The sequence below is a fragment of the Ovis canadensis genome, chromosome 3 (genome assembly GCF_042477335.2).
Source record: "Ovis canadensis isolate MfBH-ARS-UI-01 breed Bighorn chromosome 3, ARS-UI_OviCan_v2, whole genome shotgun sequence".
Taxonomy (NCBI): domain Eukaryota; kingdom Metazoa; phylum Chordata; class Mammalia; order Artiodactyla; family Bovidae; genus Ovis; species Ovis canadensis.
The window spans coordinates 121,647,685-121,674,021 of NC_091247.1; the positions used below are offsets into that span (position 1 = coordinate 121,647,685).

Sequence of the window (26,337 nt, forward strand, 5' to 3'; positions counted from 1 at the left end):
CTGTATAATCATAAGGGATTTGATTTAGGTCATACCTGAATGGTTTTCCCCACTAAAAGTCGCTTAATTGTGTCTAACTCTTTGCAACATCATGGACTGAATTCTCCAGTCCAGGATACTGAAGTGGGTAGCCTTTCCCTTCTCCAGGGGATCTTCTCAACCCAGGGATCAAACCCAGGTCTCCCACATTGCAGGCAGATTCTTTACCAGCTGAGCCACCAGGGAAGCCCATGATACTGAATTTTCTTAACTCTTGCTTCCTGTAAAGGATTTGATTTCTCCATCAAATCTAATCAAGAATCTTGCTGAGTAGAGTATTCTCGGTTGTAGTTTCTTCCCTTTCATCACTTGGAATATATCCTGCCATTCCCTTATGTCCTGTTGAGTTTCTGTTGAGAAATCAGCTGAAAATCTTATGGGATTTTCCTTATTTGTCTTTTTTCCATGTTGCTTTTAATATTTTATCTTTGTCTTTAATTTTTGTCAGTTTGTGTGTATAGACTTTTCATGATAACCATTCTGGCTGGTGTGAGATAATATCTCATTGTAGTTTTGATTTGCATTTCTCTAATAATGAGTGACGTTGAACATCTTTTCACGTGTTTACTGGCCATCTATATGTCTTTTTCAGAGAAATATCTCTTTAGATCTTCCACTCATTTTTTGGATTGCATTGTTTATATTTCTGATATTGAGTTATATGAGCTGCTTGTGTATTTTGGAGATTAATCCTTTGTCAGTTGCATTGTTTGCAATTATTTTCTCCCATTTTGAGGGTTGTCTTTTCACCTTGTTTATAGTTTCCTTTGCTGTGCAAAAGCTTTTACGTTTAATTATGCCCCATTTGTTTATTTTTGTTTTTAAGAAAAGGCAAAACTTTTTATTTAAAAAACAATTTAAAAAACACTGCTGCTGCTGCTAAGTCACTTCAGTCGTGTCCAACTCTGTGCAACCCCATAGGCAGCAGTCCACCAGGATCCCCCGGCCCTGGGATTCTCCAGGCAAGAACACCGGAGTGGGTTGCCATTTCCTTCGCCAGTGCATGAAAGTGAAAAGTGAAAGTGAAGTCACTCAGTCATGTCAAACTCTTAGCAACCCCATGGACTGCAGCCTACCAGGCTCCTCCATCCATGGGATTTTCCAGGCAAGAGTACTGGAGTGGGAATACAACACTAGTCACTTCAAATTACCTTAATAGCTGAATGAGCTTAATTTATCTAAGCAGAGGAAGAAATTGAAGAAATGCAAATATTTTCATTTATTAATGGCCTTTAAGTAGATTGGATTGTGAAGATACTGTTCAGCTCATTTAAAGCAAATAAGACATTAAAATAGAAGTTCAATTACACTGTATTTATTAATTGCTGAATGTTTTCCTTGGTTGCAGCAAATCATCAGTCATGTTGGAGTCTTTAGTTGTTACATGGAGGAGATTTTCAGTAGAGGATCTTTGCTTATCTTTTTCAAAATGTAAGTACACTACCGATATCCCCTCAGTTCAGTTCACTCACTCACTCGTGTCTGACTCTTTGTGACGCCCTGGACTGCAGCACACCAGGCCTCTCTCTCCATCACCAACTCCTTGAGTTTGCACAAACCCATGTCCTATCGCATCAGTGATGCCATCCAACCATCTCATCCTCTGTTGTCCCCTTCTCCTCCTGCCTTCAATTCCACCCAGCATCAGGGTCTTTTCCAATGAGTCAACTCTTTACATGAGGTGGCCAAAGTATTATAGTTTCAGCTTCATCATCAGTCCTTCCAATGGATATTCAGGACTGATTTCCTTAAGGATGGACTGGTTGAATCTCCCTGCAGTCCAAGGGACTCTCAAGAGTCTTCTCCAGTACCACAGTTCAAAAGCATCAATTCTTCAGTGCTCAGCTTTCTTTATACTCCAACTCTCACATGCATACATGACTCCTGGAGAAACTATAGCTTTGACTAGATGGACTTTGGTTGGCAAAGTAACATCTCCGCTTTTTAATATGCTGTCTAGGTATGTCATAACTTTTCTTCCAAGAAGCAAGCATCTTTTAATTTCAAGGCTGCAGTCACCATCTGTAGTGATTTTGGAGCCCCAAAAAATAAAGTCTGTCACTGTTTCCACTGTTTCCCCATCTATTTGCCATGAAGTGATGGGACCAGATGCCATGATCTTCATTTTCTGAATGTTGAGCTTTAAGCCAACTTTTTCGCTCTCCTCTTTCACTTTCATCAAGAGGCTCTTTAGTTCTTCTTTGCTTTTTTTGCAGTGTTGTGTCATCTGCATATCTGAGGTTATTGATATTTCTCCCGGCAATCTTGCTTCCAGATTGTGCTTCATCCAACCCAACGTTTCTCATGATGTACTCTGCATGTAAGTTAAATAAGCAGGGTGACAATATACAGCCTTGACATACCCCTTTCCTATTTGGAACCAGTCTGTTGTTCCATGTCCAGTTCTAACTGTTGCTTCCTGACCTGCATGCAGATTTCTACAGAGGCAGGTCAGGTGGTCTGGTATTCCCATCTCTAAAAATTTTCCACAGTTTGTTGTGATCCACACAATCAAAGGTTTGGCATAGTCAATAAAGCAGAAGTAGATGTTTTTCTTGAATTTACTTGTTGATTATCAACTTGAAGACATTTTAATTAAATCATAAAATTTAAATAGTTACACACATACAAACCTTAGTGTTTTTTTTTTGTTTTTTGTTTTTTGTTTTCTGTTCTCTCTCTACAACTCTCTCTGTTACATTATCTCAAGAGACCATGGGACTTCCCTACAATGTAGTGGTTAAGACTCCTTGCCTTCAATGCAGAGGGCACAGGTTTGATCCCTGATCAGGGAACTAAGATACCACATGCTGCGAGTCATGGCCAATATATAAATAAAGAGTCCATATAATATAATATGCTCACAGTCAAGTTTTCTATTAGCAAAATAACACAAAAATGTAATAATGTTGGTTGTTCCAACATTTGGGAGGAATGTTTACATGTGTGAGCTCCATTTTGGAATACTAACATTTAGCTGAAGGATTTATTGAAATGTCCTTCAACTGAATTCTTGGGAAAATCTTCTAAATTTTCCCAGAGCCCAGAATGTAAAAAAAAGTACAGAGTAAAATTAGTGAGAAGAAACATGTGCAGATAACAGATAACATCACCAGTAAAGACTCTGCTCACTTTCGGCAGGTGGGAATGATACCAGCTTCACGTGGTTATTTTAAGATTAAATGAGTAATATATAGTAGAAAGAAAAAAATTGAGATTTTGTTTTCTTGTATTTGCCTCTTTTCTGTCCCTACATTTAAGATGATAGCAACTCTGCTTCCTTGCCTCAGGGGATGTTTGTGGCAAGGAAGAAAGCAGAAGTTGCTTTCAAAACAACACTTTCCTTCCTAGCTTGAAGTGACCACCCCAAATGTCTATTGAATAACATTTAGAGCCAGTAATCTGGTTTACGAATGGGGTTTAAAGTAGTGTACTAGATGGCTGGGGATTTGTTGAGAAACTACATCTGCATATATTATAGATCAATGCAAGTAGGAACATTTTCTAAATTTACTTTTATTCCGACTTCTAAAAAATGTTATTTCCTAATATTATGTAATTTAGTTCTATTTAGGTGAAGAAAGAGGAATCAAGCAAAGGGATTCTCCCAAACCACTTTTGGGTGCTTCTGTGGAAAACAAAGATTTCATTGAGAATAAACAGTGATGCCTAAGCTAAAAGGATGAGAAAGAAGTCAGTGGGCTTCTAGAGCAATGGGATATGCTCCCTGATCCCTGAAAGTGTCCCTAGAATGTGACAAGATTTCAGAGTGAATGGCTGAAAGCCGCAGTCAACCTAAGCCTGGAACTCCTACTACCCAAATGTGGGCATGCCTGAGGTTTGTTCTGTGCTGCGGTCTGAATGCTTATGTCCCCTCAAAATTCTGTAGGTCATATTGTTGTTGTTGTTCAGTCACTCAGTCGTGTCTGACTCTTGTGACCACATGGACTGCAGTACACCATGCTTCTCTGTCCATCACTACCTCCCAGAGCTTGCTCAAACTCACGTCCATTGAGTTGGTGATGCCATCCAACCATGTCATCCTCTGAGTGTGGTGTCATCTGCATATCTGCGGTTATTGATATTTCTCCCAGCATTCTTGATTCCAGATTGTGCTTCATCCAGCCCAGCATTTCTCATTATGTACTCTGCATATACATTAAATAAGCAGGGTGACAATATACAGCCTTGACATACCCCTTTCCCTATTTGGAACCAGTCTGTTGTTCCATGTCCAGTTCTGACTGTTACATCCTGACCTGCCTTTCTGAAGAGGCAGGTCGGGTGGTCTGGTATTCCCATCTCTTTCAGAATTTTCCACAGTTTATTGTGATCCACACAGTTAACGGCTTTGGCATAGTCAATAAAGCAGAAGTAGATGTTTTTCTGGAACTCTCTTGCTTTTTCAGTGATCCAATGGATGTTGGCAATTTGATCTCTAGTTCTTCTGCCTTCTCTAAATCCAGCTTGAACATCTAGAAGCTCTCGGTTCATACACTCTGGAAGCCTAGCTTGGGAAATTCTGAGCATTACTTTGCTAATGTGTGAGATGAGTGCAATTGTATGGTACTTTGAACATTCTTTGGCATTGCCTTTCTTTGGGATTGGAATGAAAACTGACCTTTTCCAGTCCTGTGGCCCCTGCTGAGTTTTCCAAATGTGCTGGCATGTTGACTGCAGCATTTTCACAGCATCATCTTTTAGAATTTGAAGCAGCTCACCTGGAATTCCATCACCTCCACTAGCTTTGTTTCTAGTGATGCTTCCTAAGGCCCACTTGACTTCACATTCTGGGATGTCTGGCTCTAGGTTAGTGATCACACACCATCGATATTATCCAGGTCGTGAATATCTTTTTTGTACAGTTCTTCTGTGTATTCTTGCCACCTCTTCTTGATATCTTCTACTTCTGTTAGGTCCCTACCATTGCTATCATTTATTGACCCCATCTTTGCATGAAATGTTCCCGTGGTATCTCTACTTTTCTTGAAGAGATCCCTAGTCTTTCCCATTCTATTGTTTTTCTCTATTTCTTTGCATTGTTCACTTAGGAAGCCTTTCTTATCTCTCCTTGCTATTCTTTTCTTATAGCAGCCTAAAGGAAGACAGCCCGAATGCAGTTTAATAGACCAGAGGCTGATCAGTTAATATATATTGACACATTATTTGTCATCATTTTACATTCTGTGCATATAGGAAGGAAGAAAACAATATGCCTGCCTTCAGTTAACTTGCATTCTAGTAGGGAGGGGGAAAAGGAACACATTTCAGATGAATAAATCAATTTCAGTTCAGTTTAGCTCAGTCAATCAGTCGTGTCTGACTCTTTGCAACCCCATGAATCGCAGCACACCAGGCCTCCCTGTCCATCACCATCTCCCGGAGTTACTCAAACTCATGTCCATCGAGTCGATGATGCCATCCTTCCATCTCATCCTCTGTCGTCCCCTTTACTCCTGCTCCCAATCCCTCCCAGCATCAGGGTCTTTTCCAATGAGTCAACTCTTCACATGAGGTGGCCAAAGTATTGGAGTTTCAGCTTTAACATCAGTCCTTCCAAAGAATACCCAGGGCTGATTTCCTTTAGAATGGACTGGTTGGACCTCCTTGCAGTCCAAGGGATTCTCAAGAGTCTTCTCCAACACCACAGTTCAAAAGCATCAATTCTTCGGCACTCAGCTTTCTTCACAGTCCAACTCTCATATCCATACATGACCACAGGAAAAACCATAGCCTTGACTAGACAGACCTTTGTAATGTCTGTGCTTTTTAATATGCTGTCTAGGTTGGTCATAACTTTCCTTCCAAGGAGTAAGCATTTTTTCATTTCATGGCTGCAATCACCATCTACAGTGATTTTGGAGCCCCAAAAAATAAAGTCTGTCACTGTTTCCACTGTTTCCCCATCTATTTGCCATGAAGTAATGGGGCCAGATGCCATGATCTTCGTTTTCTGAATGTTGAGCTTTAAGCCAACTTCTTCACTCTGCTTTTTCACTTTCATGAAGAGTCTCTTTAGTTCTTCATTTTCTGCCTTAAGGGTGGTGTCATCTGCATATCTAGGTTCTTGATATTTCCCCCAGCAATCTTGATCCAGCTCGTGCTTCCTCCAGCCCAGTGTTTCTCATGATGTACTCTGCATATAAGTTAAATAAGTAGGGTGACAATATACAGCCTTGACATACTCCTTTCCCTATTTGGAATCAGTCTGTTATTCCATGTCCAGTTCTAACTGTTGCTTCCTGACCTGCATATAGGTTTCTCAAGAGGCAGGTCTGGTGGTTGGTATTCCCATCTCTTTCAGAATTTTCCAGTTTATTGTGATCCACACTGTCAAAGGCTTTGGCATGTTTTTTTGGAACTCTCTTGCTTTTTCAATGATCCAGCGGATGTTGGCAATTTGATCTCTGGTTCCTCTGCCTTTTCTAAAGCCATCTTGAACATCTAGAAGTTCACAGTCATGTGTTGCTGAAGCCTGACTTGGAGAATTTTAAGCATCAGTTTACTAGTGTGTGAGATGAGTGTGACTGTGTGGTAGTTTGAGCATTCTTTGGAATTGCCTTCCTTTGGGATTGGAATGAAAACTGACCATTTCCAGTCCTGTGACCTCTGCTGAGTTTTCCAAATTTGCTAGCATATTGAGTGCAGCCCTTTCACAGCATCATCTTTCAGGATTTGAAATAGCTCAACTGGAATTCTATCACCTCCACTAGCTTTGTTCGTAGTGATTCTTCCTAAGGCCCACTTGACTTCACATCCCAGGATATCTGGCTCTAGGTGAGTGATCCCACCATCATGATTATCTGGGTCGTGAAGCTCTTTTTTGTACAGTTCTTCTGTGTATTCTTGCTACCTCTTCTTAATATCTTCTGCTTCTGTTAGGTCCCTACCATTTCTGTCATTTATTTTGCAATGAATTGTTCCCTTGGTATCTCTAATTTTCTTGAGGAGATCTCTGCTGCTGCTAAGTTGCTTCAGTCGTGTCGACTCTGTGCGACCCCAGAGACAGCAGCCCACCAGGCTCCCCGGTCCCTGGGATCCTCCAGGCAAGAACACTGGAGTGAGTTGCCATTTCCTTCTCCAATGCATGAAAGTGAAAAGTGAAAGTGAAGTCACCAACTCTTAGCGACCCCATGGACTGCTGCCTACCAGGCTCCTCCGTCCATGGGATTTTCCAGGCAAGAGTACTGGAGTGGGTTGCCGTTGCTTTCTCCTGAAGAGATCTCTGGTCTTTCCTATTCTATTGTTTTCCTCTATTCCTTTGCACTGATCGCTGAGGAAGGCTTTCTTTTCTCTCCTTGCTATTCTTTGGAACTCTACATTCAAATGGGTGTATCTTTCCTTTTCCCCTTTGCTTTTCGCTTCCAGTCTTTTCACAGGTATTTGTAAGGCCTCGTCAGACAGCCATTTTCCATTTTTGCATTTCTTTTTCTTGGGGATGATCTTGATTCCTGTCTCCTGTACAATGTCATGAACCTCCACCTTGGAAGGGACCTATTCAAATGAGAGGCCCTGAAGTTTAACAGTGAATCTTCCCCTAGCTGGGACTTCAGCGTCAGGAAGCCAGCTGAAGGGATCACGCAGACTCAGATAGATGTTCCTGCATTGACTTGTGTGTAACCATGGCTGTGGGACGTGTAGCACCATCTCAGAAACTTGGCACACGCCCTGCCAAGGTTAAAGGTCACCAGAAGGACTGATACAGAATTCCCTACTGGCCAGGAGTACAGGATGAAATTGAATTATTTATAGAAATTTGGGCAAAATGCGTCTTTAAGTGAGATTCATTCCAGATACATATATAAAGAGTCTTGCATGTAGCTTGACATATAGTTCATTTTCTATTGGTGCCATAAGAAATTACCGCAAACATAACAACCCCTAAGTTTACTATCTCACAGTTCTGTAAGTCAGAAGTCTAGGTGGGCTCAGCTGGGTTCTAGGCTCAGGAGACCAAAAGCCAGGCATCAGCTGGGCTGGGCTCTTAGCTGGAGGCTCTTGGGAGCTCAGTCATTTTTCAGTTGCGGGACTGCTGTCCCCCCTTCCTTGCTTGTGGTGGACGGGGAACGCCTCTCAGCTCCTCATGGCCTCTTCTGTTTCTTACACATGGCCCCTTCATCTTCAAGGCCAACAGCCAGTGTCAACTCCTCTTTGTAATTCACTTCCTCTCCTTGACTTTCTGTCTGTCGTCAACCTGAGAGAGGTGTCTGTTGGTTTCGAAGATTAGATATTCTCTCTATTTTAAGATCAACTGACCATATAATAGAACCTACTCATAATATCCTATCTACAGGTTCCAGGGATTAAAGCAGGAATATCTCTGAGGGACTATCTTAGAAATCTTGCCTGACACAGGGTTCTAGAAATAGTTTCTTACCATCTTCCGTTTCACTGAACATTTCTTTATCGTCTGCTATAATCCAAGAACTAAGTTAAAGAAAGCGAATAAGACATTGCCCTTTAGGTTAAGGAGTTTATACCTTAGTGGAGGAAATTGATACTGAAATAGGTAATTTTAATACAATGATAAGAGCTGATACTTAGAATTTACAAAGGCCCATTCCTGTTATAAGCACTGCGTGAATGTATTACCTTACAAGGCAAAGGAAGGGTACAGATAAAGGGAAGGGATACAGATAAAGTGGTGTGTGCTATTGAAGCATAGAAGAGTGTACTTTGGATTGGGGGTGGGGAGTAAGGGGAGGAGCAAACAGGCACAGCTTGTCAAGGAAATCTGAGAAGGCAGTGATACCTGAACTCACGTTAAGGAAGAGCAGGAATTGGTCAGGCACAAACAGATGTGTGTGTGTGAAGGGGAGGGGGAGGGAGCAAAGGGAGTGGGAATTTTGTATGTACAAAGGCAAAAAGAGGGACAGTTACATAGTATCAGAGCAAAAAAACATCATTAAAGTCATAGCAGGATACAAACTGGAGAAACAATTTTATCACAGAAAGTCTTACCTACAAAGAAGGAGGGGCGCATCTATCATTAAAATGTGGGGATTTTTTAAAGGCTCACACAGTTATTCAGAGTAGCTCAAATAGGCCCAGATAAAATGTGAAGAAAGCTTATCTTTGGAACTTTTCTCTCCTCCCCAAGCATTTATCCTGTGACTCATTCTTGCTATTAGAGGTGTGATCAATCATTGGCATAAACTGAGAATTAAGATCTTAGCTAATAAGGCTTTAAAATGTGACCTATCTATTGCATTTTAAAAGAAAATTCTCAAATCCTGGAAAGGCATCAGGGCAATGAAGCCACCAAAGCCCTCAGATATCTAGACCAGACTGGGCAAAGCCTTTTCTTTCTATTTGAAATCTTAATTTGAATGGCAGCTGGACTTGTAAAGGGAAGCTAATGGGATAATGAGGACTGTGTGTCCTGCTATTTTCTTCCTCTGCTCATTTGTCCATTCTGATTGCATCTTGGAGCATTAGGCATATCCTACTGGGTTGTCCTCTGTTATGCTTTAGCCAAAAGTGTTTGGCTAGACTAAATGACCTCACAGTTCCTTGGAATTTACAGAGAAGATTTATTTCTACTGTACCATCATAACTTAAATATAAAAAATGAATGAAGACTTGAAATACCACTGTTAAGATGATGGAGACGTGTGGTTAAAAATTAATACTAAAATTGGGAGAAAGTAGATATAAAAGAATATATAGATAACTAGTTAACTTCTAAGTTAAATGTATGTGCATATATATACACACACATGCACCCTCAGTATAGTGAACAGCTCTTTTTTAATTTCACCTGTCTGGCATGCCTTTCTCCTTCTATTAATAGTGATGCATAGGTTTTCTTGGAAGAGAGGATTGTTTATTTCATGGGACAGTCCTGGAATCTTTCCTTGTCCAAGAGCAGACATGTGAACCAGTCAGGACTCTTGGTTACAAACAAGATACTTCCTATTTGTATTCAGTTTTTATTGCTCTGCAACAAATTACAACAAATTCAGTGGCTTAATACAACACAGATTTTAAAATCATAGTTTCTGTGGGTCAGAAGTTGGAACATTTTTGTTCCGGGATTTTTGAGGCTGAAATTGAGTCGTTGCTATTTGTACCCTCAACTGAGGCTTGGGGTCCTCTTCCAAGCTTGCTACTCATTGGCAGCATTCATTTCCTTTAGTTGTAGAATGGAGGGCCTTATTTTCTTGCTTGCTGACAGCCAGAAACTGCTCTCAGCAACCAGAGGCTACCCTCAGGTCCTTGCCATGTGGCCCCTTCATAAACAGCTCACAACATCGTGTCCAGGCCACAGGAGAACCTCCCTCTAGGGAGGGCCCAGTCCCTCTCTGTAAAAGAGCTTTCCCTATTAATTCAAGCCCAGTCAGGGTCATCTCCTTTATTTAAAAAAAAATATTTTTTCATATTTTAAATTTTTAAATTAAAAAATGTTTTGTGGACTTCCCTGGTGGCACAGTGGATAGGAACACACTTGTTCATGCGGGGCACGTGGGTTCGGTATCTGGTCTGGGAAGTTTCCATGTGCCACGGAGCCTGAGCACCACAACTACTGAGCCCACGCGTTGCAGCTACTGAAGGCCACGTGCCAGAGCCTGTGCTCCACATCAGGAGAAGCCACAGCAATGAGAAGCCCACGCGTGGCAGAAAGAGTAAAGCCCTCGCAAAACAACGAAGACCCAGGGCAGCCAAAATAAATAAATAAATAAAAATTAAAAAAAAATTCTTTGGGTTAGAATATACATACTGTAAAATTTACCGTTCGAACCGTTTTCCAAGCATACAGTTTGCAGCATTAAGTGTTCCTCACTGCGGTGCAGCCACCACCATCATCCATCCACAGTCTTTCATTCTGAAAAACTGAAATTCTGTACACATTACACGGTAACTCTAGCCACCCCACCCCCAAGCCCCAGGAAACCGCTTTTCTACTTTCCATCTTTATGAATTTTACCACTCTAAGTATCTCATCTGAGAGGAATCATGCAGTTTTTGTCCTTTTGTGACTGACTTATTTCACTTCAGTATCTTCATGGTTTATCCACGTTGTAGCATGTATCCAGCCCTTCTTTTCAAGGCTGAATGGCACGTGACCTTCATATATTTTGTTTATTCATCTGTGGACACTTGGGATGCTTCTACCTTTTGGCTATTGTGAATAATATTGTTGAAATCATAGATATTCACATGCACCTGTTTTAAATTCCTTGGGTATATAGTCAGAAGTGGAATTGTTAGATGATAAGGTAATTCTATTTTGAAATTTTTTGGCAACCATCATATTGTTCTCCATAGCATCTGTACCATTTTACAGTCCCACCAAAAGGATAATCTGCTTTTGATTAACTCAGAATTAATTGATTTGGGTCATTAATTATACCTGCAAAATTCCTTCACCTTTTTCACATAACAATCACAAGAGTGACATCCACCATATTCACAGTTCTTCTCAATACTCAAGATGAGGGGATTACACATGGTTAATGGTTTATACCAGAGACATTTTAGAATTTTGGGGGGCATTTTAGAATTTTGCCCACCACAATTCCATAAGCAGAAAGGACATTTATGGAAAAGATATTGAATGGTTCCAGAATTAGTAAGAAGGCTGGAGAATGAACCCATAAAATGAGGAAGAAAATGTAAGCCAGGCAATAATAACAAACATAGTCAAGATCACATTATAGGAAAACTCTCATAGAATGACATTGCTGGTGCCACCATCAGATAGTAATTGTTATGACAACTGTGGTAAACAACCTCTAAGGCGGAGCCCAGTGATCCTCTCCTTGTGGTATTCACACCTTCTATGGTGTTCTCACATCCCTGTGTTGCTCTGACTGACCAACAGCATTCAGCACAAGTAATGATCTGTCACTCTTAAGATTAGTAGTAGAAGATGCTGTGGTTTCAGTCTTGGTTGCTTGATTACTCGCTAGAACCACTCATTCTGTGGGACTTGGGCGATCGTGTAAATACACTTGGGCAGCATTTTGGAGAGGTCCACTTGGTGAGGAACTGAAGCCTCCAGCCAAATGAATGAGCCTCCTTGTAAGCAGATCCCCTGGCCCCAGTCAAGCCGGCACATAAATGACTGCAACTCTGGCTGCCAGCAACCTAAGAAGGACCTTTACATCTTTGAGGGTTTTAAGCCAACAAAGACAAATATGGGGAAGAGATTACATGCAGACGCAATGTCTTAACTATTTACCATCTAGCCCTCTACAGATAAGGTCTGCTGATCCTCCTACCACCATTACTGAAGACAAACTTACCAACATTTTCTCCAAATTCAAAGTCCTTGGTTCGAATGCTCAGTTAAACCTAGCTCAGGTGCCCAAGACTTACTGCTGAAGAACTGGAAGAATGTCTAGCCCCATGTAGCTTCTCTAGTGGGTGGCATGGTCCTTTCTCTCAACAAGACTCACAAAATGGGAATTGTCCCCAGTTAAAAGGTGCTCAGATTCTAGGTAACCAATAGAAAAATGATTTAACTCCATCTAAACCAATCAGATTAGCTCTCCTAGCACTTAGCAAAGTTGTGTCCAGATGATTATGCCCCAAAGCGACTGTCCGATATTCTTGTCATCACCTACATCAGTTCCTGTACTATTTGCTTTCTTAGCATTTTTTTTTTAAATTTTGTGAACCATCCCATATCCTAATAAATTGATTTTTTTGCATAAAACTAGAGTCAGTTTCTGTGCTGGAATAAAGAACTCTGCCTGATAATAACATTATAGCTATTGTGTGAAGATCATCAAAGAAGAATTTCAAAGTTGTTAATAATATTTCACTTCTCCAGGACTTTTGTTCCACCAAGAGATATCTTTTCCCCATAGGACATAGTTCAATATTTCAAACATTCACTTCTCATAAGCAAATAATATCAGAATATGTGTTTCTGAACACTGGCATAATGATAAGAACGAGTAGACTATTATATTCTCACTGTGAAATAAGATTTTAAACTATGAAGAATACTCAATAATTTCTTTCCTCAGTTAGATCTATAACTAGCTATTCTAGAATTTGTATATCAGAACTCAAATACCTCTTGTTTGTTAGCTGTCACTTATAATCAATTTATTAAAAAATCAGTTTATATCATTCATTTATTCAGTTGTTCAATGTAAAACATATATCCCCTTAACAACCATCAATAACTCAATTCTGTGATCAAACGTAGCACCATAAATAATAGAATGGTCTTCACGATCAGCCCTTCTATAATCTATGATATATCTTTGCCAAAAAGGAATAGCTTGAGTCTAATCAAGCATTTAAAATCAGATATCATTTTATAAAAAAAAAGGTGGCAATAAGAACATATTAAATTAACCATAAAAATTTAATCAGAAAAACCCAAATGTAGAATAGTCTATGGGAAAATTGGCTTGTTCTCTTAAAAAAAAAAAAATCAATGTTGTAAAAAATTTTAAAAGTGAAAAATTTTTAGATTAAAAGAGACTGAAAAATGTAACAACCAAATTAAACATGTAAAATTTGACTAGTTTCTAATCTGGAAAAAAAAAGTTGAAGTTGATTGTTGGGAAAATTTGAATATGGATTGGGTTTTAGATTGATATTAATAATTTTTTATTTGTGTTCTAAGATGTGTGGTAATAATGTGATTACAAAATCTGTCCTTAATTTAAGGAAATGCATGTATAAAATGTCATGATGTTGACAACTTCCTTTCAAATGGTTTGGCAAAATAAAAAATAAACACAAGATGGTAATAATTTTTGAATCTAGCTAATGGGTGTGTAAGTGTTTATTTTACTATTCTTTCAACTTTTTGTTAGAAATTTCTCATACTAAAATGTTGAGAAAAAAAATTGTTGCAAGAAAAAGAGCCTTTTGTGGGGAGACTGTGCTGGGATTCCCTAATGGGGCCAATATCACTGTTCCAGAGGCATCTGGAAATGCAATGAGGATATTTTTGGTTATCAAAATATCTGGGGAGCATTGTGATTTGGTGGGGAGGAAGGTGGCAGGGATGCTAAATAACTTGCAATGTGAGGGAATTTTTCACTCAACAATTACACTTCTCAAAATGCCATTATCTCCCCTGTTGAGAAGTACTAAAAATAAACCAATCAGAAGCTCTTCATCCAAAAGTCTCCCATGTACAATTCTAGTGGATCTTCTTCAATCCGCAAAAAAACAAAAATAAGAACAAAAACATGATAGAGTAATATTTATTTATGGTTTCAACTTTCTCGTTTTCTTTTCGTTGGTCAATTCACTTTTTTTTTGGTTTCACAATCGCCATTCCTTAAAAGCTGATCCTCTCAGAATGACCACTGATGCCGTTGCCAAATCCAGTGGATGTTTTGCAGTATTTGACCATGATGAATACTTCTTCCTTCTTGAAAATTTCCCCTCATCTTTCATTACACAGTTCACCTCTGGTTTTCTTCTTAATTCTCTTACTACTTTTAAGACTCCTCTCATACACTCCTTTTTCTCTGCCTACATTTAACTTCACAGGGTTTCATCCATAGCCCTCTTTTGTTTCATCTAAGCTCTTTCCTCCGATCCCCACCTCAAGGCCAGATATGCATTTAAGTTCTATACCTATTTATACAATTGCTTATTGTTGTTTTAGTTGCTAAGTCATATCCTGGATTGTAGCCCCACACGGTCCTCTGTCCACGAGACTTCCCAGGCAAGAATTCTGGTGTGAGTTGCCAGTTCCTTCTCCAGGGGCAACCCGCGGATCAAACCTGCCTCTCCTGCATTGGCAGGTGGCTTCTTTACCACTGAGCTGCCAAGGAAGCCCATACAATTGCTTACTGACGTGAAATACCTGGGCCTAACAATTATAATGGCAGCCCACTCCAGTACTCTTGCCTGGAAAATCCTATGGACAGAGGAGCCTGGTAGGCTGCAGTCCATGGGGTCGCTAAAAGTCGGACACGACTGAGCGACTTCACTTTCACTTTTCACTTTCATGCATTGGAGAAGGAAATGGCAACCCACTCCAGTGTTCTTGCCTGGAGAATCCCAGGCACGGGGGAGCCTGGTAGGCTGTCATCTATGGGGTCACACAGAGTCGGACACGACTGAAGCAACTTAGCAACAATTATGAAATGAAATCTAACAGTTTCCCACATAGACTTGGATCTACTTCATGCTTTGGGAACCTACTGTAAAGGCATCTATCCTAGGTGGTAAGGGAAGGAAGGGATAGCGTAGGGATGGCTTCTAGAAGAAGATGACACTTCACTGTCGCAATTAATCAAGGAGGAATTGAATGAAGTATTTGAGGGGGAGATGCAGTGAGTTAGGGAGCAGACTCCAAAAGAACAGAAACAGAAAACGCACAAAGGCAAATAAAACGACACTTCTCCTGGAAGTGAATGTAATTCACAACTGGTGAAGCTTACATGCTTTTTTGGCAGGAAGAATTGGTAGAGTTGTAAAGGTAGGAAGGAAATAGATCATTAAGAGTCATAGATGCCATATTAAGGAGTTTGGATTTTGTCCTATCAGGTCGGAGTTGGCAGATTGATTGCCCACAGACTATACAAGGGATGGCTCCTACCCTGTTTTTAACAAGTGGAATTAGCTGTCACCATTTAAAAATGGAGAAGCTTCACATCTGAACCTGGACTTCTAGCCTGTTCTGAAGACTTGGGAATTCTGGCCACATTTCCTTGAATTTGACGGGCTCTGCTGTCAGTGCTCTGCAGTAGTCCCTATTGATCTGCTTTATTCAAATGTCACTTATGTTACCTGCCTGGCCCCCGTGGCCGCTGACAATTGCTACTTTTGCTTCAGATGCTGGGCAGCCACTGAAGAAATGTTAGCAGGGGGTAGTATCATCAAATATTGGGTCAGAAAGATCATTCTGGAAGAAAAATAGAAGTTTGATTCTGGAGCATAGGAAAAGGAGCTGTCAAGAAATGAATCTATACATTCTAGAGCAGAGGTGGGTAACAGATTCATTACCTTGCCCAGAAACTGTTTACCCTCCGAAAACACCTGGGTAGGTCAGAGGAGGCGAGAGCTTTTCAGGCCTGGACTGACATTGGAGACAGCCTCCTCCAGGGCTGAGACAGTACAATGGAGAGGAGGGACCAGAAATAAACTTGACCATTGTCTGGGAGGTATAAAACATGGGAAGAGTGTAGGAGATTTTCTAAATAGGTAATGAATGATAGTCTAATTTTGCTTAAAAGTTTTTATCACACTTCCTAGGAAAAGATAAGTTCTCTTGCATTATTAAATAGATTTGCTTTTCAGAGTGATCAGTTCACTGGATGTATTTTCACGTATCCCTAGTAACTATACATCAGTAAATTACACCATCTCTGAGTAATAGTCTAGGAAAGAAAATTGAACATGAAGTGAGTGAACAATTAAAGTTTCTTGAAAAATGAGCCATGTTCAGTTAAGCTCATCAGTTTAATTGTCTGTGTGTTTGTTTGCTTTAAGAATGTGGGACTTCCCTGCTGGTCTAGTGGTTAAGACTCCAAGGTTCTTATGCAGGGGCCTGGGTTTGATCCCTGGTCCAGGAACTAGATCTCACGTGCTGCAACTGAAGGTTCACAGGCTGCATCAAAGACTGAATATCCTTCATGCCTCAACTAAGACCTGGTACAGCCAAATAAATGAATACTTTTTAAAAATTTGGAGCTAGGTCAGAACAATGTAGAGAGACTGAGAGATACAAAGTTTTTCTGAGATGTCTTGCCTTGACAGGTACGTGATAGACACTGGATTTCTTAGCCTGACAATTTCTCCAATCAGCTTTCCATTTTCTTTTAGTATATTCCACATTATCCCTAGTCTCTATTTTTCCATTTTTTTCCTGTTCGTTTTGGTTTGTTGTGATCAACATAGTGACTTATTTTTTCTTCTTGTGTCTTTTGAGTTTTAGATATTTCTAGATTTCCCAAATGATATGACTTATACTTAAATCTCCAGTGTTACTACACTCTTTGTACATATGTTTAACCTCTGATTCATAAATTTTCATATATACATACACATATACTAATATATGTATATCATATATATGAGTTATATATAATTCCTCTTATTTTTAAAATTATTTTATTTCATTTTAATTTAATTCTATTTCACATTCATCCTTATAACTTTTATCTCCTTATAACTTATTTTTAACTTTTATAGACATAATTGTATAACATGTTCTTCATACCAGTTTAATACTTATTACATGATTGGGCTTCCCTGTCATCTCAGACAGTAGAGAATCTGCCTGCAATATGAGAGACCTGGGTTAAGTCCCTAGGTTGGGAAGATCCCCTGGAGAAAGGAGTGGCTATGCACTCCAGTATTCTTGCCTGGAGAATTCCATGGACAGAGGAGCCTGGTCGCCTATCATCCATGGGGTTGCAAAGAGTTGGACACTGCTAACCAACTAATACACACACAGGGTTATCTGAGTAGCTAAAGAAGCTTATATGTGTTCTATTCACACTTAATGGTTGTAAAAGAAAATATGAAATATATACTGAGAGGGGTGAGGGTTATAGATACACACACACACACGCATATATATATATATGTACATATGTAGGTAGATAGATACATAAGATATAAATACATGAAATTACAAATGAGAATATCTATTTTTAATTAAATCCAAATAGGCAATATGCTAAGGTTTTTCTATATGGGAAGGTAGCTGATTTTCTCTTTTCTTTATCATAGGTTAAAAAGAAACCCTGGAATGGATAATAAAGGTAATTAATAAGGAATAACGATTCCTCTGCTATTTGCATAAAAGTCATTGCAATGTTCTAATCCTTCAGGTATAAGAAATACGGGTACACCATCAGATGAGTTGAGATATGAGACGAAAGCTTGAAAACTGGTTCCTCTAGCATTGGTGTTGTACATGTATAACCACTCAGTGTTTCTACTGTGGCACTCTCTTTGGCTTGCTTTGTGTCTACCACTTCTATCATAGTTCAACCCTGTATAACTCATTTCTAGAGATAAAAGTATAGTTTATTGTAAAGATTTCTGATATGTTATTGACAATTCTGAAGACAGACATTTCTTCTTGCCTAGGTAAAGGAAGAAAAGAGAAAAAGAGAGTATTACTATCTTGAATTGATGAAATTATTCTCTATTTGAATTATGGTGGTGGTTACACAATAGTATCAGTTCAGTGCAGTTCAGTTGCTCAGTCATGTCCGACTCTTTGCGACCCCATGAACCACAGCACACCAGGCCTCCCTGTCCATCACCAACTCCTGGAGTTTACCCAAACTCATGTCCATTGAGTCAGTGATGGCATCCAACCATCTCATCCTGTGTCGTCCCCTTCTCCTCCCACCCTCAATCTTTCCCAGCATCAGAGTCTTCTCAAATGAGTCAGTTCTTTGCATCAGGTGTCCAAAGTATTGGAGCTTCAGCTTCAGCATCAGTCCTTCCAATGAACACCCAGGACTGATCTCCTTTAGGATGGACTGGTTGGATCTCCTTGCAGTCCAAGGGACTCTCAAGAGTCTTCTCCAACATCACAGTTCAAAAGCATCAATTCTTTGGCACTCAGCTTTCTTTATGGTTCAACTCTCACATCCATACATGACTACTGGAAAAATCATAGCCTTGAGTAGACGGACCTTTGTTGACAAAGTAATATCTCTGCTTTTTAAATATGCTGTCCAGGTTGGTCATACCTTTCCTTCCAAGGAGTAAGTGTCTTTTAATTTCATGGCTGCAATGACCATCTGCAATGATTTAGAAGCCCGCCAAAATAAAATCAGCTACTGTTTCCAATATTTCCCTGTCTATTTGCCATTAAGTGATGGGACTGGATGCCATGATCTTAGTTTTCTGAATGTTGAGCTTTAAGCCAACTTTTTCACTCTCTTCTTTTACTTTCATCAAGAGGCTCTTTCGTTCTTGTTCACTTTCTGCCACTAGGATGGTGTTATCTGCATACCTGAGCTTGCTGATATTTCTCCCGGCAATCTTGATTCTGGCTTGTGCTTCTTCCAGTCCAGCGTTTCTCATGATGTACTCTGCATAGAAGTTAAATAAGCAGGGTGACAATATACAGCCTTGACATACTCCTTTTCCTATTTGGAACCAGTCTGTTGTTCCATGTCCAGTTCTAACTGTTGCTTCCTGACCTGCATACAGGTTTCTCAAGAGGCTGGTCAGGTGGTCTGGTATTCCCATCTCTTTCAAAATTTTCCACAGTTTATTGTGATCCACACAGTCAAAGGCTTTGACATAGTCAATAAAGCAGAAATAGATGTTTTTCTGGAACTCTCTGGCTTTATCAATGATCCAGCGGATATTGGCAATTTGATCTCTGGTTCCTCGGCCCTTTCTAAAACCAACTAGAACATCTGGAAGTTCAAGGTTCACATATTGCTGAAGCCTAGCCTGGAGAATTTTGAGTATTACTTTACTAGTGTGTGAAATGAGTGCAATTGTGTGGTAGTTTGAGCATTCTTTGGCATTGCCTTTCTTTAGTGTACATTTGTCAAAAATTATAGAACTGTACATGGAAAAGAGTGAGATTTACTATTGGTAAAAAAATGGAAAGAGAGAAATGAATTAAGTTTTAAGACTGTCAAAGTTAGAACCAAAAAAAAAAAAAATGCTGATAAAGTCACATTCGGTTGGTAATATTCCTGTTAAGGTAGTGAATATTACTAATATAACCATCAATATAGCTTAGTTATTCTCCTCTTTAAAACTTTGAAGAAAACAGATTTATTCTTAAAAGCCATCTTATGTTCAACCACTTGCTTTTCAGAAGTTTAAAGTTCAGTTAACAGTGTCCAACTGGTTAACTAAGTGCGGTGGAGAGCCAGACACCAAAATGGCCTCAGTGATTCTCACTGCCTGGGTTCATATTTCTGTGTAGTTTACACCCACCACCCAAAGGTCTGACCTGTGTAACCAACAGCATATTGAGGAAATCCCAGGGTGTTTCCTCTGTGATTCTCAAGGATCATTCACTCTGAGAGAAGCTATTTTGCTTTATACATAAATCTAGTACCTATCTTTTCATAGTGATATATCATGGATATGTTCCCACATCAACAAATATAGGTCTACCGTACATGACTATCATTCTGTGTGCTTTATTTCATCAACCTTCTTTTAATGATTTTCATGTCTTATAAATCTTCAGTCATAAAAATGCACAGTTGGACATATTTCATTCATCTTTCTTAAAGGAAAATTCCTGGAAATGGATTGCATAACAGAAGTTTGAGCTTCAAGTATATCAGTGAATACCTATTTATTCATCATCAGACTATATTACTGCCTACGGGGACACAACAATTGTTTAGCTAATTTGGAACTGTTAATCTTTTAGCCATAATGAAGATGTACAACTATATTTCCGAAGTACTTCTAAGTTGCTCCACTGCCAAGTATTTCAAAACTGTTACTTAGTAAAGAAACTTCTGATAATCCTTGTGGTCTAAAGTTTTGGATAAACTCAATAAACTGTTAACTATCAAAGTGTTGATATCAATATCTGCCCAGGTGAAATACCAAACCAAAGTTGATTTTGTGGTAGCAGCTGTGCTAAGCATTAGTAATGTCTCTACCAGTGACAGAATGATTCTTTATCTTCGTAGTTTGGTTATCACGTATCAGAAGACATGGTAAATTCATATTAGAAATTAAAGCCTCTCTTTGGTAACTCAAGGATCTTGGGCAAATATTGACATTTTACCCTTAAGGGACTACCTAGTTAGCTAAATTTTAGAGAAAGTTTTTCATTAAACTTATGGTTAGACAAATTCATGAATCCTTGAAAAGTATTATACTTCCTTGCATGCGGGCTAAGTCGCTTCAGTCGTGTTTGACTGCTTGCAACCTTATGGACTGTAGTCCGCCAGGCTCCTCTGTCCATGGCATTCTCTGGGTAAGAATACCTGGAGTGGGTTGCCATATCCTCCTCCAGGGGATTTTCCTGACCCAGAGATCGAACCCAGGTCTCTTAATGTTTCCTGAATTGGAGGTGGGTTCTACACCACTAGTGCCACCTGGAAATCCCCTGGAAAATGTTATGTAAGACAGGTAATCTAACTAAGTTGGTAGAGCATAATGTTTAGGAACATATGGGCTTTGATATTTGACAACCTTAATATTGAATTTCACTCTTTTCTCTGGGGGTATATAACAACTTCGTTAAGTATTAAAAATATGAAGATGATAATAATCTGAGGGCTGTTGAGAGGGTTAAATGGGATACTTCAAGGTGCCTGTCATATGGTAATTAGTCAAACAAATCTCAGTTCTTCTTCATAATCATAATGATGCTTTACATCCAGCAGATACTCATTAATGCTGTTGAGAGGAGTGTTTAACCTCAAAATATTAACAATGACCACTTAATTTCATATTCATGTAGTATTCTGCATAATTTTGAGTAATATAAATATGTAGATTCACACTAGTTTTATTGTTAGGAAAAAACCCTGAATTAGTAAAAAAGCATGAATTACAGATTTTTAAAAAAGTATTTACACTATGTATAAGATAGATAACTAATGAGAGCATACTGTATCACAAGGGAACTCTGCTCTGTGCTCTGTGGTGACTTAAATGTGAAGGAAATCCAAAAGAGAGGGGATATATGTATACATATAGCTAATTCACTTTGCTGTACAGCAGAAACTAACACCACATTGTAAAGCAATTATACTCCAATAAAAATGAATAAATAAGTAAAGCAAATTTGGAAAACTCAGCAGTGGCCATAGGATTGGAAAAGATCAGTTTTCATTCCACTCCCAAAGAAAAGCAATGCCAAAGAATGTTCAAATTACCGTACAATTGCATTAATTTCACATGCCTGCAAGATTTTGCTCAAAATCCTTCAAGTTAAACTTCAGCAGTATGTGAACTGAGAACTTCCAGATGTATAAGCTGGATTTAGAAAAGGCAAAGGAACCAGAGATTAAATTGCCAACAACCATTGTATCATAGAAAAAGCAAGAGAAATCCAGAAAAATATCTCCTTCTGCTTCATTGACTATGCTAAAGCCTTTGACGGTGTGGATCACAACAAACTGTGGAATATTCTTAAAGAGATGGGGATATTAGACCACTTTACCTGCCTCCTAACAAACCTGTATGTTTGCAGGACAAGAAGCAACAGTTAGAACTGGACATGGAATGGACAGGTAAAAATTGGGAACGGAGTGCGTCGAGGCTGTATGTTGTCACCCTGCTTATTTAACTTCTATGCAAAGTACATCAGGTGAAATGCCGGGCTAGATGAATCACAAGCTGAAATTAAGATTGCTAGGAGAAATATCAACAACCTGAGATATACAGGTGATAGCACTCTAATGGCAGAAAGTGAAGAGGACTAAAGAGCCTCTTGATGAAGGTGCAAGAGGAGAGTGAAAAAGCCGGTTTAAAACTAAACACTTGAAAGATTAAGATCATGGCATCCGGTCCTATCACTTCATGGCAAATCAATGGGGAAAATGTGTGAACAGTGTTAGATTTCATTTTCTTGGGCTCCAAAATTGCTGTGGATGGTGACTGCAGCCATGATATTAAAAGATGCTTGCTCCTTGGAAGAAGAACTGTGTCAAAGCTAGGCAATGTTTTAAAAAACAGAGACATAACTTTGCCAACAAAGATCCGTATAATCAAAGCTATGGTTTTTCAGTGGTCATGTATGGATGTGAGAGCTGGACATAACTCTCCAATCCTGAGCACTGAAGTATTGACGCTTTTGAACTGTGGTGTTGGAGAAGACTCTTGAGAGTCCCTTAGACAGCAAGGAGATCTAACCATCAATCCTAAAGGAAATCAACCCTGAATATTCATTGGAAGGACTGATCCTGAAGCTGAAGCTCCAATACTTTGGCCCCCTGATGCAAAGAGCTGACTCATTGGAAGAGACTCGAATGCTGGGAAAAATTGAGGGCAAGAGGGGAAGGGAGCGACATGAGGATGAGATGGTTGGATGGCATTACTGACTCAATGGACATGAGTTTGAGCAAATTCAGGGAGATGGTGATGGACAGAGTAGCCTGGCGTGCTGCAATTCATAGGGTCACAAAGAATTGAACACAACTTAGCGACTGAACAACAGCAACAAAGATAGTTGCATTACTTTAAAATTTATTTAATAATTTAACTATAAGAAGAGTTTTCAGTGAGTCCTTTGGGGAATACATTTTGTTATAGATGGAAAATTAGCACTTTTTCACTTATAGATTGTTGATGTTTTTATGTGCTATTGAAACGTCTTGCTGTATCTGCACAGGTAATTTAAAAGATTTCCTCCCAGTGAAATTTCATTGTCTAAGGCAGCAGTCCCCAACCTTTTGGGCACCAGAGACCGGTTTCATGGAAGGCAATTTTTCCAAGAACTGGGGTGGGGGATGGCTTTGGGATAATTCAAGTGTGTTACATTTATTTTTTTTAATTTATTTTTAATTGGAGGATAATTGCTTTACAGTGCTGTGTTGGCTTCTGCCATGCAGCAACATGAATCAGTCATAAGTGCACATAAGTCCCCTGCCTCTTGAACTGCCCCTCCACTTCCCACCCCATCACATCTCTCTAGGTAGTCAGAGTACCTTGTTGAGCTCCCTGTATAACACAGCTTCCCATTAGCTATCTGTTTTATATGTGGTCGTGTATATGTTTCAATGCTACTCTCTCAATTGTCCCCCCAGCCTCTGCTTTGTCTGTGAGTCTATTCTCTACGTCTGTGTCTCTATTCCTGCCCTGCAAATAGGTTCATCAGTACCATTTTTCTAGACTCAACATATGCATAACTATGCATGCTAACTCGCTTCAGTCCTGTCTGACTCTTTGTGACCCTATGGAGTGTAGCCTACCAGACTCCTCTATCCAGTGGGATTCTCCAGACAAGAATACTGGAGTCGGTTGCCATGCCATCCTCCAGGGGATCTTCCCGACTCAGGGATGGAATCTGCATCTCATGTCTCCTGCATTGGCAGGCTGGTTCTTTACCAATAGCACCACCCCAGAAGCCCATGCATTAATATACAATATTTGTTTTTCTCTTTCTGACTTTGACTTACTTCATTCTGTATAACAGGCTCTAGGTTCATCCTCCTCATTAGAACTGACTCAAATGCATTCCTTTTTCAGTTCAGTCACTCAATCATGTCCGACTCTTTGCAACCCCATGAACCACAGCACGCCAAGCCTCCCTGTCCATCACCAACTCCTGGAGTTCACTCAGACTCACGTCCATTGAGTCGGTGATGCCATCCAGCCAGCTCATCCTCTGTCATCCCTTTCTCCTCCTGCCTTCAATCTTTCCCAGCATCAGGGTCGTTTCAAATGAGTCAGCTCTTCGCATCAGGTGGCCAAAGTATTGGAGTTTCAGCTTCAACATCAGTCCTTCCATTGAACACCCAGGACTGATCTTCTTTAGGATGGACTGGTTGGATCTCCTTGCAGTCCAAGGGACTCTCAAGAATCTTCTCCAACACCACTGTTCAAAAACCTCAATTCTTCAGTGCTCAGCCTTCTTTATAGTCCAACTCTCACATCCATACATGACCACTGGAAAAACCATAGCCCTGACTAGACAGACCTTTGTTGACAGAGTAATGTCTCTGCTTTTTAATATGCTGTCTAGGCTGGTCATAACTTTCCTTCCAAGGAGTAAGCGTCTTTTAGTTTCATGGCTGCAGTCACCATCTGCAGTGATTTTGGAGCCCAGAAAAATAAAGTCAGCCACTGTTTTCCCATCTATTTGCCATGAAGTGATGAGACCGGATGCCATGATCTTCATTTTCTGAATGTTGAGCTTTAAGCCAACTTTTTCACTCTCCTCTTTCACTTTCATCAAGAGGCTTTATAGTTCTTCTTCACTTTCTGCCATAAGGGTGGTGTCATCTGCATATCTGAGGTCATTGATATTTCTCCCGGCAATCTTGATTCCAGCTTGTGCTTTCTCCAGCCGAGCGTTTCTAATGATGGACTCTGCATATAAGTTAAATAAGCGGGGTGGCATTCCTTTTTATGGCTGAGTAATATTCCACTGTGGAGAAGGCAATGGCAACCCACTCCAGTACTCTTGCCTGCAAAATCCCATGGATGGAGGAGCCTGGTAGGCTGCAGTCCATGGGGTCTTGAAGAGTCAGACATGACTGAGTGACTTCACTTTCACTTTTCACTTTCATGCATTGGAGAAGGAAATGGCAACCCACTCCAGTGTTGTTGCCTGGAGAATCCCAGGAACAGAGAAGCCTGGTGGGCTGCCTTCTATGGGGTCGCACAGTTGGATGCGACTGAAGCGACTTGGCTGCAGCAGCAGCAGCAGCAATATTCCATTGTGTATATGTACCAAAACTTTATCCATTCACCTGATGATGGACATCTAGGTTGCTTCCACGTCATAGCTATTGTAAGTAGTGCTACAAGAACATTGAGGTACATGTGTCTTTTACAATTATTGTTTTCTCATGGTATATGACCAGTAGTGGGATTGCTGGATCATGTGGTAGTTTTATTTCTAATTTTTTAAGGAAGGTCCATACTATTCTCCATGGTGGCTGTATCAATTTACATACCCACCAACAGTGCAAGAGGGCTCCCTTTCCTTCACCTCCTCTCCAGCATTTATTGTTTGTAGATATTTTGATGACGGCCATTCTGATCGGTGTGAAGTGATACCTTATTATAGTTTTCATTTGCATTTCTCTAATAATGAGTGATGTTGAGCATCTGTTTATTTGTTTATCGGTCATCTGTATATCTTCTTTGGAGATATGTCTGTTTAGGTCTTCTACCCATTTTTTGATTGGGGTTTTTTTTGGTATTGAGCTGCATGAGCTATCAAGTACATTACATTTCTTGTGCACAATATTTCTATTATTATTACATCAGTCCCATCTCAGATCATCAAGCATTAGATTCTGGAGGCTGAAGACCCCTGCTGTAAGAGAATCCCTTACTTACTAAAGGCAAAATATGTCAACTCAGATTTTTAAAAGTACAGGTTCACTTACTATGATTTTTTTCACTGTGTTTTTAATATAAGCTGGATAAAGAAAAATGGGGGGGAAAATAACCTTTTCTCTGAGATAAATTAGTTAATTTAAAACTTAACATTGAGGGACTTTCCTGGCAGTGCAGTGATTGACACTCCATGCTTCCAAAGCAAGGGTGCCAGTTCCATCCTTGGTCGGGCACTAAGATACCACACGCTGCACGCCAAAAAAGAAAACAAAACAAAAACTGCAAAACCTTAACATTGAAAGTAATATTCAGCAATGTACTAGAAACCCTGGGGAACTTCAATCTAATTTAAGGAATAAACATTAAGCTCATATTATGAATCCAGCATTGTTTTAG

At 39.7% G+C, this 26,337-nt stretch overlaps 1 long non-coding RNA gene across 2 annotated transcripts in view; it reads left to right on the top strand.

The window, feature by feature from the left end:
* The first annotated feature begins 1,387 nt into the window (after positions 1-1,387).
* Positions 1,388-26,337, top strand: part of LOC138437221 (uncharacterized) — a 49,635-nt gene continuing 24,685 nt past the window's right edge. The window contains exons 1-2 of one of the 2 annotated variants that reach the window (XR_011255826.1): positions 1,388-1,470; positions 17,704-17,735. This is a non-coding gene — a long non-coding RNA (uncharacterized lncRNA). The remainder of the gene's footprint in view (positions 1,471-17,703; positions 17,736-26,337) is intronic. The other variant, XR_011255827.1, reaches the window with a different exon arrangement.